Source organism: Suncus etruscus, chromosome 6, assembly GCF_024139225.1.
Source record: "Suncus etruscus isolate mSunEtr1 chromosome 6, mSunEtr1.pri.cur, whole genome shotgun sequence".
NCBI classification, from domain to species: Eukaryota; Metazoa; Chordata; class Mammalia; order Eulipotyphla; family Soricidae; genus Suncus; species Suncus etruscus.
The window spans coordinates 43,835,895-43,843,916 of NC_064853.1; the positions used below are offsets into that span (position 1 = coordinate 43,835,895).

Genomic DNA, 8,022 nt, shown 5'->3' on the forward strand with positions numbered 1-8,022 from the left:
AGTACTTCCAGTGCTATGTTGAATAGGAGTGGTGAGAGAGGACAGCCTTGTCTTGTACCAGAATTTAGAGGGAAGGCTTTTAGTTTTTCTCCGTTGAGGATAATATTTGCCATTGGCTTGTGGTAGATGGCTTCAACTAGATTGAGAAAGGTTCCTTCCATTCCCATCTTGCTGAGAGTTTTGATCAAGAATGGGTGTTGGACCTTATCAAATGCTTTCTCTGCATCTATTAATATGATCATGTGGTTTTTATTTTTCTTGTTATTGATGTTGTGTATGATGTTGATGGATTTACGGATGTTAAACCAGCCTTGCATTCCTGGGATGAAACCTACTTGATCGTAGTGGATGATCTTCTTAATGAGGCATTGAATCCTATTTGCCAGGATTTTGTTGAAGATCTTTGCATCGGCATTCATCAGCGATATTGGTCTGTAATTTTCTTTTTTTGTAGCATCTCTGTCTGGTTTAGGTATCAAGGTGATGTTGGCTTCATAAAAGCTATTTGGAAGTGTTTCCGTTTGTTCAATTTCATGAAAGAGTCTTGCCAGGATTGGTAGTAGTTCCTCTTGGAAAGTTTGAAAGAATTCATTAGTGAATCCATCTGGGCCTGGGCTTTTGTTTTTCGGCAGACCTTTGATTACCGTTTTGATTTCATCAATGGTGATGGGGGTGTTTAGATATGCTACATCCTCTTCCTTCAACCGTGGAAGATTATAAGAGTCCAAGAATTTATCCATTTCTTCCAGGTTCTCATTTTTAGTGGCATAGAGTTTCTCAAAGTAGTTTCTGATTACCCTTTGAATCTCTGTCATATCAGTAGTGATCTCTCCTTTTTCATTCCTAATACGAGTTATCAAGTTTCTCTCTCTCTCTTTCTTTGTTAGGTTTGCCAGTGGTCTATCAATCTTGTTTATTTTTTCAAAGAACCAACTTCTGCTTTTGTTGATCTTTCGGATTGTTTTTTGGGTTTCCACTTCATTGATTTCTGCTCTCAGCTTTGTCATTTCCTTCTGTCTTCCTATTTTTGGGTCCTTTTGTTGAGCACTTTCTAGTTCTATTAGCTGTGTCATTAAGCTACTCAGGTAAGCTCCTTCTTCCTTCCTGATGTGTGCTTGCAAAGCTATAAATTTTCCTCTCAGTACTGCTTTTGCTGTGTCCCATAAGTTCTGATAGTTTGTGTCTTTATTGTCATTTGTTTCCAGGAACCTTTTGATTTCCTCCTTGATTTCATCTCGGACCCACTGGTTATTGAGTATGAGGCTGTTTAACTTCCAGGTGTTAATGTTTTTCTTCTGAGTCCCTCTGGAATTCACAAATAATTTCAGAGCCTTGTGGTCAGCAAAGGTAGTCTGCAAAATTTCTATCCTCTTGATATTATGGAGATATGTTTTATGTGCCAGCATGTAGTCTATCCTGGAGAATGTCCCATGTACACTGGAGAAGAATGTGTATCCAGGTTTCTGGGGGTGGAGTGTCCTATATATATCCACTAGGCCTCTTTCTTCCATTTCTCTCCTCAGGTCTAGTATATTCTTGTTGGGGTTCAGTCTGGTTGACCTATCCAGTGTTGACAAAGCAGTGTTAAGGTCCCCCACAATTATTGTGTTGTTATTGATATTATTTTTCAGATTTGTCAACAGTTGTATTAAATATTTTGCTGGCCCCTCATTTGGTGCATATATGTTTAGGAGAGTGAATTCTTCCTGCTCTATATACCCCTTGATTAATATAAAATGTCCATCTTTGTCCCTTACAACCTTCCTGAGTATAAAGTTTGCATTATCTGATATTAGTATGGCCACTCCAGCTTTTTTATGGGTGTTGTTTGCTTGGATGATTTTTCTCCAGCCTTTTATTTTGAGTCTATGTTTGTTCTGACTATTCAGGTGTGTTTCTTGTAGGCAGCAGAAGGTTGGATTGAGTTTTTTGATCCATTTAGCCACTCTGTGTCTCTTGACTGGTGCATTTAGACCATTGACGTTGAGAGAAAGAATTGTCCTGGGATTTAATGCCATCTTTATATCGAAATTTGGTGTCTTTTGGTTAGTCTTGTCTTAAATTAGGTCTTTCAGTTTTTCTCTTAAGACTGGTTTTGTGTCTGTAAAGTTTCTGAGCTGCTTTTTGTCAGTGAAACCATGTATTCTTCCGTCAAACCGGAAAGTGAGTTTTGCTGGGTATAGTATTCTGGGTGAAGCATTCATTTCATTCAGTCTTGTCACAATATCCCACCACTGCTTTCTGGCATTGAGTGTTTCTGGTGACAGGTCTGCTGTAAATCTCAAGGAGGCTTGCTTGAATGTAATTTCCCCTTTTGATCTTGCTGTTTTCAGAATTCTGTCTCTATCTGTGGGATTTGTCATTGTGACTAGGATGTGTCTTGGGGTGGTTTTTCTGGGGTCTCTTTTGCTTGGTACTCTTCAAGCATGCAGGATTTGATCACCTATATTCTTTAGCTCTGGTAGTTTCTCTTTAATGATGTTCTTGACCATTGATTCTTCCTGGGAATTTTCTTCCTGGGTCTCTGGGACGCCAATGATTCTTAAGTTGTTTCTGTTGATCTTATCATAGACTTCTATTTTCATCTGTTCCCATTCTTTGACTAATTTTTCCATTGTCTGCTCATTTGCTTTAAGTTTTTTGTCCAATCTCTCCTGCTGTATGGAATTGTTATGTATCTCATCTTCCACAGCACCAAGTCTATTCTCAGCTTCTGATACCCTGTCCCAGAGCTTATCCATTTTGTCATTCACTTCGTTTACTGACTTTTTCAGTCCTGTTAGTTGACATGTTATTTCAGTTTGGAGTTTTGTCATTTCTGCCTTCATATTTTCTTGGTTCTTATTAGTGTTCTGTTCAACTCGATCCATGGTTTCTTGGAGTCTGTTGAGCACCTTCCATATTGCTAGTCTAAAGTCCTTATCTGAGAGGTTGATTAGTTGTTCAGTCATTATCTGGTCCTCAGAATTGTCATCTTCATTCTCTATGTCTGATGCTGGCCTGCGTTGTTTCCCCATTGTCACACTTGTATTGTGGGTTTTTCTACGTGTTGTGGTGGTATTCATTGTCTATATGATGTAGGCAGCACACTCCTCTGGCTCCTCCCTTTCTGGATGGGCTGACTTGCCTCTAAGGGAGGGGAGTCCTCCGTGGATGAAGCCTCACACTGGGTCAAATCTTAGGCCCGAGCATGCAACAGAGAAGACAGTCCAGAGAGAAATGCTTGCTTCTCTGATATAGCACAGTTCTTATTGTGATTTTTTCTTATTGTTGCAATGGTGTTCTTTTCTTAGAAGGAGCGCACGGCCGCGTAGCGAAGCGGAGCGGCCATGCTCTGATGGAGCCTCTTTTGCCCCACTCCCAAGAGTTTCACACAAGAGGACAGTAGACAGATATTTACAGTTCACACTCACAGTTGGGCCCCTCTGCGCAGGCTTAGATTCGTGTCTTTTCCCCGCCTGATGTCCCAAGCAGGGAATCCAGCTTCTGCAGCAGTCTGCCTGCCGGTTTTTATGTTCTGAAGTCCCGCCCTGGAAATGGCCTCCGGGATAGGGAGAGCAGATTTCTGGAGCTCTTTTGCCCCACTCCCAAGAGTTTCACACAAGAGGACAGTAGACAGATATTTACAGTTCACACTCACAGTTGGGCCCCTCTGCGCAGGCTTAGATTCGTGTCTTTTCCCCGCCTGATCAAGATAGTAAATTTTTGGCTCGGCAGACCAGATGGCCTCAGCCCTGTTCCTATAATGCTAAAATATCCACAGATCATATTTAAACAAGTGGCTCTGGCATGGTTTCTTGCCAATAAAACTGTTTACAAATGGGTATCCTATATGTGGACTGTTGTTTGCCTACTGATATCTACCCTATATAAATGAGATCACACCATATATATCATCTGTAGTATGGGGTTTTTTCCTTTATTTTTTGTCAACAATACAAATCTTGGTCATTTCTCCATATCTATATTCAAAGTTGTGTACTATTCTTATTAAAGTCTATCATTTATTGGGTAGCTCTAATCTTTTTAATCTATTTTTATTGGGTGGGTGTTAGGATTATTATTTCCAGCTTTTGCTATTGCAGTGTTTGAAAAAGACCTTGTCTATTACCACAGAAAGAGCTGATGTGTTTTGTTTTAATCTTCCCTCTTTGGAGAGCTTGGGTTTTGTTTCAGATGCTCATCATGCCGTTTCAGTCATTTAGCTTTAGCTGAGCTGTGCTTTAGCCAACTGAAGTCCTGATTTTAGTCTTAATTCTACCTCTCAATAGTTGAGTGGCTTGGAAAAATCATTTAGCCTCTCTGATCACCATATTCCTCATCTATAACCTGAACATGAGTATACCTGGCCAGGCCTGCTGCAGAGGCTATTGTGAGACATAAATGAGGTAACAGATTGGAAAGTGCTTTGAAAATTATAAAGTGATGTTCCTATGTAAGAGGCTATCATCATTATCATTATCCTTGTCATTATTATTAATGTGATAATGCTTGAAATAATGAGCTCTCCTTGCTCTGACATATGAGTAACTATAGAACAGAGTATGTAGTTGCAATCATTGATGTGGTTGTTGATTTTCCAAGCCTAAAGTGCTCAGTCAATTTAGCATGTATTTATTAGACTTCCGTTATGTGCCATATAGGCCAGCTCAATAGCCAAGTTCCATGCTAGATACCAGGGTTTTGAAAATAAAATAAAAAAACAGGTAATGGTCTCTGTCATACAAAAATCCACTGGAAAGAAATATACTTACCACATTACCAGAATAATATGATGCATATTGAAAACGCAATTATTTCTGCCAGAGAAAAGCAACATGAAACTTAACAAGGATGACATTATAGTAAGACAGAGATAGTACACTTAGGTAGACTAAGGCACTGTCTTACATGCAGCCAACCTAGATTTTATTCCTAATGCTACATAGAATCCCCTGAGCATTGCCAGGATTGATCTCTGTGTGCAGAGTCAGAAGTAAGCCCTGATCACTGCCAGGTGTGGGCCAAATGCTAGAGAAAGAGGGGGAGGGGATTGAGGGAGGGGAAGGGAGAGAGAGAGAGAGAGAGAGTCATTGAATAGTAGAAGAGTTTGTTACACAGAGGGAAAGATTGATCTTTATGATACAGTGTAAAGTTATTAGGCAGTCATAACCTTGTCAGGTCCATTGTCAGCAATTATCCAAAGCACAGTTTCTTATATGAAGGTCAAGTTTATTTTCTGTCCTGTAAAAGAAAAAAGGAGATTTTATCTGATGAAATGACTTCTCTAAGCTTCTTTGGTCTTTGGTCTTAGCTTCTTTACTCTCCCATGGTCCGCTTTTCACCTATCTCCCCTCTTTGTGATTTTATGATTTTTTAGGATCCAAAATGGCAGCTAGACTTCTAACTATCATGTTTTAATTCAAACTATGGAAGGAGATAGGAAGGGAAAAATGAAGGACCAATTAGCATTATCTCAGCTAAGTCATCTCCCCTTAAGAGACTTTTCCAGAAGTCCCACATTCAGCCATTTAAGGACTATTTATTGGGTATATAATTTCCTACTTCCTGAACTTAAATAACTATAATAAAGTAACTGGAAAACTACCTTCATGGCGCCTACATTCTAGTAAAATTACATGGAAAAAAATAAGGGAAGTATATAGTATATAGAGTACTGGTGACAGTACAAAGAAATAAAGAATAGAACTGCAGACAGTTTTTGGAGAGAAATATAACATTTTTAAATAGCTGGTAAGGAATCATCACTGAAAAGAAGACAATGAATAAAATCTAAAAAAGATGGGAGAGAAAGCCATACCTATAACAAGATATTTAGTGCACAAAGTCAATTTTGTTGGAACTATGTTGACAAAGAAACAAATGATTGACATTATGGAGAGAACTGAGGGCAGAAAAGTACAAAGTGCATAAGCATATAAGGACTTGGTTTTCACTCTGAGTGGGATGGGAAGGAGGCTATTAACTGACCCAAATGTGTTTATATCTCTTTGGCCATAATAAGCATCCTAGCAGGATGGAAACTGCATTTTAGTTGGTGCCTTGACATTTTGGATAAAATCTGGGTCACATTATTTAAGGGTAAATGGAGGAAATGGATATTGAATGCCACAGCTATTTCTGCCTCTTAGGAGTTATGTGAACTTGGTTCCAAGTTACTTAATATCTCTGGACTTCAAATAAGATTTTACCCATTGAGAATTTATAAAAAGAACAGAAAAAATATAAGATATGATGACAAGTTCTCTATATTTCCATGATTCACAAAAGGTTATCTATAGCCACTTGTATTTGAAACATATCCACAGGTATAGGAAGAGGCAATTTCATGCAGAGCTAAAAATGACACATCACAAGGCAGATAAGATCAGTGGGATCCTCTGCTAAGTTAGTGACCATTCTCTGGGTCCTATTGGATTCATGATAGTACTCCATGCAATGTCTTTGATAATGGGCCCATATTAATATTTAATATGAAATCTAGGGGAGCTGAATCCTGTGACAAAGAACAGAATCCATCCATGTTTTTGTAAAGGATTGGGACACCTCTCTTGTGTAGGAATATTCCATTTCCTACACTGATCTCCTGATGAGCACAAGGTTCCCATACCTTGGTTGACATAATATAATAATACTTAAAAATATGGACATACTTCAGAAATATATTTCTTGAAGTACCTCTTTTAAAGACAGTTATCTTTTCCTTTTATATCCTTATGGAAGATCTAATAATTTTTGAGACGATTTTAACTTGTTCATCATGGTGTTTGGACAAAGTCACACCCCTACCAACAGTATCTAAAGATCCTCTTTTCCATGCAGACTTGCCAGCACCTGATTCTTGTCTGTTTGATGGTAGCTATTATACTGGGGAAATTATAATCTCATTGTGATTTTATTTGCATTTCCCTAATCATTTATGACTACATTATCATGTGATAAATCAGACTGAGAAAGATAAGGACCATATGATACCATTTACATGTGGATTTACAAAAATTAAAACCCAATGAAAAAAACCAACAAAGTAAAATGGTGGTTATCAGGGGACTAACAGATCCAGGGATTAAGCTGACATGTAAAGATACAGTAGTGATCTCATGAACAGTATAATAAATATAGACAGCAATACTGTAAGACAATTATATGAGGCAATAACTATCACTACTATAGCAATTATGTCATAAAAGATGCATTGAAAAATGTATCAAAGTAACACATACACCTTAAATCTTTACTATGTGTCAAGTATATTTGATAAAATAATACTGTAAAAAGAAAAGCAGGATTATTCTAAGGGTCCTAGTGCACATGTGGCAGGACAGTGGTCCCTCAGCTATGGCCCATGAGTCAATAGCTCAGCCAAGTAATCTGTCCAAGCAGCAGCTGCCTCTTGCATGAAGAGTCTAAAAAGAAAGCAGGGGACCAACACAGTACTGAGAAAAATTTCTCCTTGCCATTCCTTTCTTCTGTCTGGTTCTCTCCTGAGTCTGCTCTTAGGACTCCCAAGTCCTTCAAGCTTGAATTTCAGTACCATGAAATCCACTCCTGGGCCTCCCCAAAGTACAGTCTCCAGGATGAGTATAAGATCAAATCTGATATGCAGTTGCATTTCATGGATATGGGATATGATCAGATCCCGAGGCTGCCCAGTCATGACTACAGGCTCTTAGCCAGCCATGACCTTAAAGCAAGAACAAGGAAAGGCAGCAGTGGGCAAAAGCGAACATTGACTTCAATGTTCAGCTAAGAGCTGCTCAGGGTTTCTAACAGAAGATTCAGGTCCCCCACTGGCAGTCCCAGTTGCTCAAACAGTATCAGGTACACTCTTATCTAGTATACTAGAGAACAGAGTGGATACCTGTTGGGTACATTTATAGTAAGAGTGAGAGAGAAGACAGATGAACACAACAGTTAGATTAAAAAATACTGCTATCTGGATAAACTGAGAACTGTTCCACATACCAGTAAGAATGCTGAAACACCTTACTGGAAACCTTGACTTCCCCCAGAGTTGGCTGT

General features: G+C 38.8%; 1 protein-coding gene across 1 annotated transcript in view; it reads left to right on the forward strand.

Moving 5' to 3' along the window:
- The window catches only part of CSMD2 (CUB and Sushi multiple domains 2), a 638,485-nt gene that overhangs the window by 484,414 nt on the left and 146,049 nt on the right, over positions 1-8,022 (forward strand). The window lies entirely within an intron of this gene.